This window comes from Sturnus vulgaris, chromosome 6 (genome assembly GCF_052056855.1).
Source record: "Sturnus vulgaris isolate bStuVul1 chromosome 6, bStuVul1.hap1, whole genome shotgun sequence".
Classification (NCBI taxonomy): Eukaryota; Metazoa; Chordata; class Aves; order Passeriformes; family Sturnidae; genus Sturnus; species Sturnus vulgaris.
Window position 1 is genome coordinate 36,243,855 of NC_142248.1, and position 12,572 is coordinate 36,256,426.

The following is a 12,572-nucleotide window of genomic DNA, read 5'->3' on the forward strand; positions in this document are numbered from 1 at the left end:
AAAAAGTAGTGTGCGTGCATACCATCCACTTTTTTCAGATTCTCTAGAACGAATAGAAAAGATTGATGCATATTGATACATATCACTACATATTTACTGTGACCTGCTTCACGTAACAGCTAGAGCAGAAGGAACAGAGCTTGGCTGGATAGCAAAAAAAAAAATCTGGGTAGCACTGTGTAAATTTTTTTAAAGTCCTTTTTTAATTGCATTATAGTGAATAGCATAAATAACACATAACTAGGCGATAACATATATTCCAATTAACTGGATTGTCTCAAAGGAAGAGATTTAAAGCTGAAGACACTTAATGCCAAGGACTACTGTTAAATTGCAACAATAATTCCACGTAAGTGGAATGCCCTCAAGCAACCTAGTAGCAATTGGGCCCACAATTATTGCTATGCACTGAAAAATTCTCCTCTCAGTTCAGCTTAGTTTTCGCTTTAACACCTTTGCCTACCCTCTGCTTTCTTCACATACTGCAACTCCAATATGATTTACTATTGCCTCCTACACTGCTCCCTTCTAATTAGATAATTACGTAGGGCCATCATACTGACAAACCACGTCTCCAGTCAGCATAGGCAGCACATCCTATAAAGGGACGGCCACTGTTCCTGTGCCCTTCTCATGTTACCAGCTCTCATCTTGAAGTCACTCCTCCAAGCAGCCAGGAGTTGCAGATGTAACCATACATCAGATACATCACCTACATTGTACTTAAAAGAACTTACTACCCACAGAGTCCTTGCCACATGTACACAAAGTTACGAAAAACCTCTTGCAAATAACTCTAATGAAAGGCAGGAAAGGAAAGATGATATCTAGAGCAGAAAATAAGTTTCACAAGCTTTAAGACTTGTTCTAGGCAATGTGGCAACATATGCAATTCTTGCCCTCAAAATGAGTTTCATTACACATTCATGTCTTGTACAGACTTAAATTGGCTGAATGTTTCAATACCACTGCTGGAAACAAAAAACCACTTAAGTATCTATATTTGGACACTGAATTGACACTACCCAGAGTGCACAATTAAACTGTGCTTGAAATTATAAATATCTGATTCAGCTACAGTTTCATGTTGCTTCCTGGAATACCCTGTACTTAAAGAAGGGATTCTAAGCAGTTTTAAAGTAACTGCTGTATTTTTTCCTAGCTAACAGTATGAAGCACAGCTGTTCAATCAATCTTCTACAGCATTTGAACTCCTTAAACATGTAGTCAGAGGTGGTACTGGTGGCACTTCATCCTGACCAGAAGAGTTTAGGATCACTGTAAGACCACAACAAACAAAACATGGTCCAGAAGTGTTTTGAATTCTCAGGGCTTCCAGGCTGAAGCCAGGAACCACAGCATAAACTAGTGTGAACAATGAAAAGACAAGTTTGGAGAATTCCATTGTGTATTTGTGTACCTATTCTTAACCTTTCCAAGATGTGGGAATAGCTATGCCAGTTAATGGGTTTGCTGTTAAATTATACTGCGTGTCTTGTACACTTCTGAAAGACACCTGACAGATCATGTTGATATAGGATCATGGTTGCATAGAGGCAAAAACTTCAGAGTGGCACTCCACCTCCATGAGAATGCACTGCTCTTTTACCCACACAGACAGTACACTTGGCCTGCCTTCCTGCTCTGGGTGCAGAGCAACATCAGCTCATTGTACACATATATACAAAAATCTATCACTGCTCCTTTGTGGAAATAATTAATGAGCATTACTGTCATTCATTCCATGTGAAGTTCAAGGAAAGTTGAGTGTTATATAGCAAGGTTGTACAATGGTTGCCAATGTATAAGTTGTATCAGTGCACAGATTTACTGCAATGCAATTGATAAGAAATACTCTGGGGACTCTCCTTAATAGCTTGAAAGAAACATTTTTATCAATACATTTATTACAGAGCTGCTTCTTTTGCTGGCAAACCCTTACAGAAGAGATCACAGCCCTCAAGCCCAGTTACAATTACTTCAATTCACTGCAATTTTAGTGTCCTCAAACCACCCGGGGCAGACCAAGCACTCCACATTTCTAAATCCCAAAAGAGTTCTATTTGACAGTTGGGTGAGGAACTTCTGACAACATTTAAGAGCTATGCACGTTGAAAAAAAATGTAGTAAGTTTCTGCTATGAATGCCTGATAAGTGATGTAATAGAGGGCTTAACGACTGTCAAAAAGTCTTCCAAACCTATTTGCCTTAAGCCCACTCCCCGGCTAGTGGTAAAAATGGTGATTATTCCAGAAGGTGTCTAGAAGTGTCAGTGAAAGACTCTCAGTTTTCTGATCTTTTTATTCTAGACCTTGATAATGAAGCAGCATATTCTTTCAAGCCCCTTCATACCTTCTGGAATTCATAGTTGGCAACTTGAGACCTTACAGTCTCCTCCATGTTTACTCAAACTCTGCAGCGGTTTGAAATAAAGCTTTTTACATACACATTTACTGGGCTCTAAGGAACAAGAAAGACACAGCAGCATTAACTGTTACTTAGCTTCATCCCTGAGCTTTCAGATGTTTCATGAAGTAACAAACAAAATGTATACAGATTATAAGGTACTGTAAACTGTCATCATCTTCTCAGAATGTTAATCCTCACAATTTAGAAGAATGATAGGAGAACTGCTAGGCAGCACTTTTTTTTGTATGCTCACAGGTGACAACACAAGCCAAAGCAGAAATATTTTAAACATTCATTTTAGCTAACACATTACAGAGTAAGCACATTGCCCACTCCAGTTCTAAAATATCTAAGAAGGCCATATAACTTTCTGAACAACACCCTCCTCTCTGTATTAAGGCAGAAAGATTGACCAGCATGTTTTCACAAGGTAACTGCCTCTAGTATACTAATAAACTGTTAACATGTCTGCTGAGGATCTGTTTTCCTGCCCTGTCTTAATTTGGTGCGCACCCCTAATCATTTCACCAACCAATCCCTTTGACCCCCAGCTATGCACTGAATTACAGAGTGGGGCTGACCAGACCCTACAAGCAGTATTTCAAAATGTTCAGACAAAGAGCTGAAAAGATTTCCATAGTCTTCCTACAAACCTCTAGGAAGCCTGAGCTTATCTTACCTCTGACCCCTCCAAACTGAGAATTCAATGTTTTTATTTCTAAATACTGTCCTTCCTAGTTTCCTGGGCCTATTTCATTCCTGCACAGCAAAGATAATCCAGCTTGGACTTTCAATAGTCCCAGGCCCCTGTAGACCCTGCACCTTCCATCTCATCTGAGACCTGCATGGCTTCCTGTGCTGCAGCAAGAATCCAGCTCAAGCAGCAGCCTCAAGGCCTGCTGCCACAGCCACAGCCTGTGTCCCTCACCAGCAACACAGCCAGGTCTCCTTCGGCCATAAAGGACCACGAACACACATTGCATTAACCAACAAGTCACACCCACAACACTTGCAAGATGATATTTACATCCACCAGCCCAAAAAGAGAATTTGTTCCTACTGAATATAATCTCAAACAAGGGAAAAAACAACAGCATGATGCCAGGCAAGACTGGCTGTTGGTATTATGACTCCCAATTCTTGTAGCTGAGTTTCCTGCTACCACAAATAGAACCATTATCTACAAGTCTGGCAAATTTGTAAATAGATAGAGATGTCTGCAACTCAGACCGAGTAATTCTTCCTGAGAGACACAAAGGACAGAACTGAATGCCAACACCGTGGCTATTGTAGCAAAGCTGCACCTGATATCTGCTGCAGGTGACACTGGTGAATCTCTATCCACCAGAGAAAAATGCATTCTGGGAGCAGCAGTACTTTCCAAAACTAGACCACTCTTGTCCTAGGCCTTAGGCCAACATGTCATATACGGTCAGGACAGAAGGCTGCAGAAATGTGCTCAAACCAGCTTATTGTTATTAACCTGAACTGCCATTTGAGAGTTTTCTGGAAAAGATACAACTTTATCCTTACAGAAGGTGAAACATTCCTCAAAGTTGCACAGAATTTTGCTGTCTTGGAGTGCTACAGCAAAACCCCAGTATGACAAATAAAACGGGTATCATTACACTAACTTCCCAAACTAGGCATACACCATGCCTTTAAGACTACAATCACTGCTTACTAGAGTTTGCAAAGCTTTTGGCTGTTTATATCATTATATGAAACTCTACACTATACCTCCAAACCACACAGAGACCAACTCTCAGACATCACAGAACCGAGCAAGCAACTTTTCTATTAGTCTATTCATTTTTTTCCTTTAATTGCCCAAATTCAAAGTGCAATAGGCCAGTTTTTTTATATTCAGGCATGGATTCAAAAACTTAGTAAGCCAGAGAAACAGGTTGTAGAAGCCAGGCATCCTATAGTGACAGAAGGAAATCATAATATTATCTGTCATTGTCTTGAAAACAGGAATTCTATTTTCAAATAGGGCATTGACAAATGCAAAAATTGTAATTGCATGAGCCCTTAACAGAGCTCACTGTTCCCAACCATCAGCTGGGAACAAATGACTGCTTGAATGCTGACTTTTGGAAATGGGGCAGAGAACAGATACAATCTTAATCTGATAACCACATGAAAACCAAACAATCATTTTCTGCAACTCTAAATTTTACAGTTCTATCAGTGTACTCACTGTATCAGCACACAGAGCTTCTCAAATTGGTCTGACAATATCCATTTTACTTGCTCTTGACTGACAGAATCAGGTGCAGCATACTCCAGAGGAAATGGATGCTTCTCTATTTCAAGTAGAGTTAATATATTAATATGCTATCAATACAACTCTGCTTAGCAAAGGGGAAGATTACACATTGTAGGTGGTCATCCAAAGTAACCAGGCATTTCTTTCTTCACCAGCCAACCCTTATTACTTTCTACAAGTCCAAAAATACTATCCCATGCAATGTTTGTTAAGCAAAGAAATTCATCCATACACAGCTCAGCTTCCATCTAAGATCCACTTCATTTGAAAAAAGCAGTTTCCAAAGAAAAGATTATCCAGTTGCAAGATCATAGATCCATACACACACATATATATCTATATCTATATCTATATATATATACACACATCAATGACAGCCTCCAAACATCAAGACATACCAGGAATATCCAAACACAGGCAGTTACCCTCCAAAGTGAGCAGTAGCAGTTGTAGAATGGCTGCTGGCTTACAGAGGTTAGAATTCCACAACAAGACTGTTGAAATGTGTCAATCACCAGTTTCCTGAATTCCCAGCACCTCTAACCATGCTACCTGGAAGCTCACAGACCATCCAGATGCCACAGACTGTACAAGGCAGTGGAGACTGACCCAGAAGGTTGTAAGTCCTATTTTGAAAAGTCAGTTTTGTTTACGTAAAAAACTAAACCCTGGACAAATGAGTCACAGACGTTTAGATACAGGCCAGCAGCTATTTCTGAGCAGCATATTCAACAAGAAAGAAACTATGCAGATACATTAAAGAAATGCTTTTGTATTAAGAGTTCTACTGACAAAACTGATTAAACCTGTAGATACGTGCAGAGAACCAGCGAAGATTGGAAGATCTGAGCATTTTATCACTGGCTTTGAAGAAGTAAGAAAACCAACTATATGAACATTGATATCAACCTCTGTCCCATTCTATCAAAAGAATGGAAGAGCATATTGGTGACAACTCGTTGTATCCCAGTGAAAGTCTGAAAAAACAAATGTTAAAACCAGAATAAGGAGTAGTGATTAGCAATGCAGTAAAACAGAACCATTTTAACAAACCCTGAAATGCTGTCTCTACAGGTATCAAAAGCATAACAAAAGCATCTATATGCCTAACACTTTCTCCTTTTGAAAATGATAAATTATATACTGCTGTATTTAGGGGGGAAGTAAAAGTACTATTTTTTTTTTTTACATAGCTGCCTGGAACTAGAGATTTGATGTACAAGGGTAATCTGGTGTTTGTTAACTCAGGCATCTGTTCATGGTTTCACAAAATAAGCTCTAGCGGCCTACTACTTCACTTCTTCTAAGAGTATACAATTGAAAACTGAAGGATGGAAAAAAAGCTGTTTTGCTACTACTCTACCATTTTTAAGATCTTAAGAGGTGAGACTTTTAATGATCACTTCTTCCAAGCTTAGGAATGCTCCATTCCTATGTGCAGGATGTTAAGTGAAGGTGGCAGGTCTGCATCAATGGACAAGACACTCCTGACAAAACTCAAAGAAACAGAAGAGGTGGAAGCACAGCCAGTCTACTCAGGAGAAATCAAGGTACTGTTTGAGCATGCAAGGGTGGGGACAGGAAAGCTAAACCCCATTTGAGTTGAATACGGCAAGGGACAAAGTACAAGAAGGACAGTAAGAATGGCTTCTACAGGTGCATCAGGAGCTAAAGGAAGAGGAGAGAAGGCAAGGTGTGAGCCTGGTGATGAATGGGGCCAGGGAACCTGATGACAAAGGACACAGAAAAGACAACTGGTACTGCATGTCTTCTTCAGTGACAAGAATTTCCTTCAGGGATCCCAGGCCCTGAGATCTGATGCAAGGAAGAACTTATCTTTGGTGAAATAGGATCAGGAATACAGATATTTAAACAAGGTTAAAAAAAAAAAAAAACCCTCACGCTGAAAGGGACCACTGGAGACTGACTTCTTCAACCCCCCCTGCTCAGGCAGTGCCACCTAGAGCCAGCTGCCCAGGACGATGTCCAGACAACTTTTAAAAATCTCAAAGAATAGAGACCGTCTCCAAACAGTGTTCAGTCACCTTCACAATAAAGAAGTATTCCCTGATGCTCAGAGAGAACATCCTCTGTTGCAGTTTGTGCCAATTACTTCTTGTCACTGGGCACCCCCGAAAAACCTGGCTCTGCCTTCTTTACACTTTCCCTTCAGGTATTTATACACACTGAGAAGATCCTGCTGAGCCTTGTTTTCTCTAGGCCAAACAGTGTCAGCTCTCCCAGCCCTTCTTCATATGAGGAAAGTCCCTTAATCATCTTAGTGGCCCCTCCACTGGCCTCTCTCCTGTAACTCCACCTCTCACACTGGAGGGCTCAGAACTGGACACTACACTCCAGATGTGGCTTCACCAGTGCTGGGTGGAGGGAAGCTGTTGAAGAAAGCAACAGTGGATGCTGTTCATGTCTACATTGGTAAGGCTGTTAACAACATCTACCATTGCAGACACAGACAAGCTGATGAGCTGTCAACTAAAGTAGTGGACAGTGAGGTGGACTGAAAAGTGGCTGCACTGCTGGATTGAAGAGGTTGTAGTGAATGGAGGCCAGTCCCATGAGCATACCCCAGGGATTAATACTGGGATAATCTGTATCACTGATAATCATCCTCACTGATGACTTGAGCAGTGGGACAAAGTAGACATACAGTTCCACAAATTATATAATTGTAGACGTCAAGATACTGTTTATTTGAATTACCCAGAGGCAAACCTGTAAAGAGAGATCTTTTAGAAGGCCTTGTCAGAAATATTTCAATACAAAAGTTCTTAAATGCAAAATCTCCTTCTCTCAGTTCTTGAAGTTATTATGGGCTACATCTATAAACTGTCGTCAAATAAAGACAACCAAGCACCTCTAACAGTAGCCACAATGACAACCCTCACAGGACCTGTCAAGAGCAGGAAACAGTCTGCCTGGCAGGCTGCTGGTAGGTTGACACCAACCCCTTCCCACAAAGTAACTCATCTTTCCTTAGCTTAGCATGAGAATGGGCACACCAGGCAAGACCCAAGGGAAGTTCTGGACTTCCCTTGCAATACATGGAAGCAGAAATCCACACACCACATCCTCTTCCTACTCTTCTGAAACACTACTTGAAAACTTTGGGCAGTAGTGCTATAAAGCATTAAAGACAAAGCAAGATTAACTAAGAAATACAGGTGGGATTTGTAATGTAAGAGACTTTGTTTTATTGAGATTATGCCATCACTATTTATCATATTCTAAAATACATACAAACATATGAAAAGGACAACCTACAGACTGATCTGCACGCAAGAGGCTAGACTCAGACAGCTAACATAAGAGCCCCAGAGACTGACTCCTCTCCTTTCAGTGCAGGTTATCAGTATCTTAACAGAATCAATAAAAAAGCAACTGAATAGAACTGACAGACTTTACAGTCCATCTTCAATTACAGAAACTATTTTGGTCTACATTAAAACACTAGTTGAAAACCATGTGTTCAAACACTGCTGTAGGCACTTCCAGGACAGGTTAGCCAATTCCTTCAGAGATATTGGGAATATACCCAAGAATAAAATAAGCCAACTAATCTGTCATCCTCCAGTACATAACAGACTTTAACATCAGTCTCAGAAAATCCTTCTGAAAAGTAAAACAATACCTCTCAAGTTAGAAGTTATATTGTATTTTGATCCCTAATAGGACATTAGCAGCTACATTCTCAGAAAAATGTCTTTTCCTTTATTACTGCTTTATCTATTACCTACATCTGGCCAACTTCAGAGCCTGTAAAAACAAGTAATGGAGGTAAAACTGATCTCAAGCACAGTCATTCACATCTCTACATGATTCAGCCCAGGTCAGACATACAGGTGGAATCCTCCTGCAGGTCTGCTGCTCTGGCCTGGTCACAGAACCCAAAACTGAAATGAAAGAATATTACTCTAATTCTTCCTTATTTCACAGAACGAAAAAGGATTAACAGACTACCTGAACAGCATGAGAAGTGGTAAAGGAAGGGCAGGGATAGAAGGAGCAACTGAATAGTCATTTGTTAGAAGAGATGCAAGCAAGAGGCTATGTAGGGCAGAGCAGCTAAAAACAGAAAAAGGGAGCAAAGAAGGTTAAAGCAGAAGAAGGGCAAGACCAAAAATGCAAAGCAATGTTAAAATGCACTTGGGCATGAAGTCACCTCTTAATTGCTACAAAGGCAAGTCTAGCTCCAAATACACAAGACTAAGGCCAGACAACACTAATGGGCCATTTTTATGGAACAATGAAGAACTCCTGCTGTACTTTTAGTTTTGAGAGTTTCTTTCTCATATTTTACATAACAGTCAAAGTTAAAAACTTTATTAGTCAACTAAAGCCAAACCTAGGAAGCTGAAGTGCCTTTAAAAAGTTATCTGGCAAAGGATGGTCAGAAGCAAATAATTCCCTTTACTATAAAAAGCTGCACCACCACAGGTTTGTCAACCATGAGCACAAGCCTAAAGCATCTGGAAAAGAGGAAAGACTGAATCACTGCTTTATGCACTGCATACATCTACTCTGCAAAGAACTGCTAATCCTATTACAGTTTAAGGTTAAGGAAAGAATGATGATATATAAAATATTGCTGTGATATTGGGAAGAAGCCAGTCTGCAGAATAATATCAAAATAAGCTACTAAAATTAGCTAAATATTTGTTTGATACACTTACAAAAAACACCAACTACAAAAAATTTAGCTAATTGTTGGGAATCAAATTCCAAAAGACATTTATTCTTATAATTGGAATCAAAGAAAACAAGTCTTGACAGTATTCTGATTTCAGATGCTTGAGTTACTACTAATCTACTAAAAAAAGGAAGTCCTGTCATTTTGACATTATCTCCCTCCCCACTCAGTTGAACCTAGCTAGATACTAAGCACAAGACTGCCTCATGCATTAAACATAAACTTCTGGTAAGAAATTATTAATTTGAAGATAGTACAAAATGCTGAAGGGCAAAAAAAAAGTACATATCCAATAGAACAGCTCAAAAGAAAGTATATATTTCTTAATTCACTTTTATCATCTTGCTAATTTGGAACTATTATTTACTATAGGTTTGTCCCTATACCCCTTGACCTCCCATTAAAGCTTTCTTAAGCAGATGGAGTGCTTCTTACTATCAACACCTGACTGATCTTTCTAGGGAAGATAGTTTACTAACTATCCACAGGAAATGAGCTCTTAACTCCCTTGCCTCTCTCTTGAATCAGATCCTCAGACAGCTATTTGACCAGAAAAGAAGAAGTACTTACTCTTTGAAGAAAAGCTGCTGATAAACTCTACCAATTTGCCAACTCACTTTTGTAATTTTATTTCTTTGCTGGAATTTTTCTTCTCCTGAAGACTCCCACAAACCTTCTTTTCCTAATTCCTTCAGAGCAGAATTAATTAAAAACCCTTATGTACTGTCTTTATCTGCATGTTCCTAAATAATGTTCTTAATTTAGAAAATATTAACTTCACTTTACACAATATAACTCCTAAATGAGAATAAAGCAAACCACCCTGAATTCAGCCATCAGTATGGGCAGACTTAACAGAACTATCCAGGCTTCCAAAAGCTTAAGCCACAGGCATCATGAGGTCTCATGCAGCCTACTAGAAAAGGTACAGATCCATTAAGACCTCCAGTACCCTTAAAGTGCCTTTTTTATCCTTTTCCAAAGAGCAATCACTGAAATACTTTCTGAAAAATACACAATTTATCAAATTAACTACATAACCAGTACCACTATGATGAAGTATTACATAGATACAGTAGACACATCTAAATAGATTTATTACAATGAAAACATCATCAAGATGTACACTTTTCCATACAGAGGCATAATACGGTCTATTCTAAATTTCTGTACCATACTGAAATGAGAATTCTATTTCAAGGCACATCTGACTTCAGCAATAGATCAGGCCATCTCTGGAAATAGTGATATACAGATTACAAATGATTTGGGGGTTTGTGGCATTTCTTCCGCCAACAGCCTAAATCTATTTCTCAGCACACATCAAGAATGTGTTTTCAACTGTAGTGTAAATATATACTTCAATCTCTGCTAAACATAACGAAAAACTTTATTAAGGCACAAGCCAGCATGCTTGAATCTCTACCATATTAAGTTACTTAATTGAGCAAAAACGTCAGGAAGGCTTTGAGCCCATCATGCCTTTCCCTCCAACAACTTGTACACTGGCTTACTATTTTATACCGGGAACTTGATAGTGGACATCCAGAATGCCACAGTTGTTTACTCACCGACAAAATACTTATGTTTCACTTGACCGTTTTGAGATTACAACTGAAAACAGAAACACTTGCGAGACATTAAGCTAACATTGTAGCAATTTTCAGAGAACAAAGCTGTCACTTGACTAGACAGGCGCCTACGTTACATGCTCTTAAAACGGACAAAGACAATCCACTTTCAGCTTGATCTCAGGAGCAAGCTTAGGTTCCAAGGACAAGTCCATCCAGAAGAGCAGATATCAAATCTGGGGCAAGAGTAGCTTTGAACTGTGAGGGACAACTTCTAAACGGAAGAACTGAGCTTGTTCTAATAGCTGAATGTAGGGGTAAAAAAACTGCATGCCAAATTCAAAATTTAGAAATTTGCTAAGAACTGAAGGCAAAGCACAGCCTCAGCTCAAGCAACTCTAATCAAGTGTTGCGGGTTAAGGAAGAGGAGGAAGGGTTCATGGGACGGGCAGCTGTTGCAGCAATAGGGGAAGGCTGAAACACCGAGGCTGTTTCAGGAGTAGCACCTCTGTCAATAGTTAGTTTAGGATTTATTCTAATTTTAACCACCCTCCTCTTTTTTGCTCAAAAAATTTAATGCCTTTACTAAAGCAATCTGCAGACGGGTGAGAAAGAAACCAGAGCACTCTTCTCCAGCCAGAGGAGGGCTCTGAGGAGCCACACACCCGCAGAACCGCCCCTGAGCCAGACCCCGAGAGCCGGGGGTATGGGGGGCTCTAAGGGAAGCTGAAGTAGGAGCAGAGAGTATTCAAACCGTACCACATATAAAAAAAGAAGGAAAAAAAAAAAAGGAATTACATCACGGGGAAAGCAGTTTTAAGCCATTCACTTTACTTTCGTTTCTATCAGCCTCTCGATGGGGAATGGGGCAAGTGAAAACGCCAGTGCCGCCGCCTCGCTCATTAGAAACCCGCGCAGGCCGGGTTAGAACTCGGCCCGTCCACGGCGGATCCGGGGCAGCGCCGGCCCCTCCGGCCGGGAAGCGGGAGAGGGAAAGGCCGGGGCGAGCCGCGACGGAGGCGGCGGCTCCCAGGGGAAGGAGGCCCGGACCAGCCCCGCACCGGGCATGCGGGGGAAGGCAGGGGCGGTAAGGCCCGCGGAGCGCGCCCCAGGGCGGCGGGAGGGGGTGTCCGGAAAGAGCGGCCCCTCCTGCGGGGAAGGAGGCGGCGGAGCGGGGCGAGCCCACGCCGCCCGGAGGGTTGAGAAGAAGGGCCCGTGCTCGCCGGGGCGAGGGGCTGAGGCAGGGGAGGGAGCCAGGGGAGGAAGCCCAGGCAGGCCCCGCCTTACCTCCCGCCAGCGGCCGCTCACTGCCTGGCCCAAGGGAGCGGCGTACCCGAGCCCGCGCCGGACGCCGCTGCCCGCGGTGGGGAGGCGGTGGCTCCACCCGGCCCCGCCCATTCTGCGCCCCCCGCCGCCATTGGCCGAGCTGCAGCCCGCCGGAAGGCCCCGCCCCACCCGCGCCCGGGGCGGCCAATCCTTCGCGGCCAGCCTCAGAAGGGGCACGGCAGAGCTCCCATTGGCTGCCATTCAGTCCCTGTTGGCCCGCCTTCAGGTCTCTATTGGTTTCTGAGGCTCGCGATCTTGCCCTTTAGCGTTCCGATTGGTCCGCTCCTAG

General features: G+C 41.8%; 1 protein-coding gene across 1 annotated transcript in view; it reads right to left on the reverse strand.

The window, feature by feature from the left end:
• The window catches only part of SETD3 (SET domain containing 3, actin N3(tau)-histidine methyltransferase), a 62,279-nt gene extending 49,899 nt beyond the window's left edge, over positions 1 to 12,380 (reverse strand). Inside the window, exon 1 of the mRNA XM_014872002.2 lies at positions 12,245 to 12,380. The gene's annotated coding sequence lies outside the window, so the exon portion shown is untranslated. The remainder of the gene's footprint in view (positions 1 to 12,244) is intronic.
• Between the last annotated feature and the right edge of the window lie 192 nt (positions 12,381 to 12,572).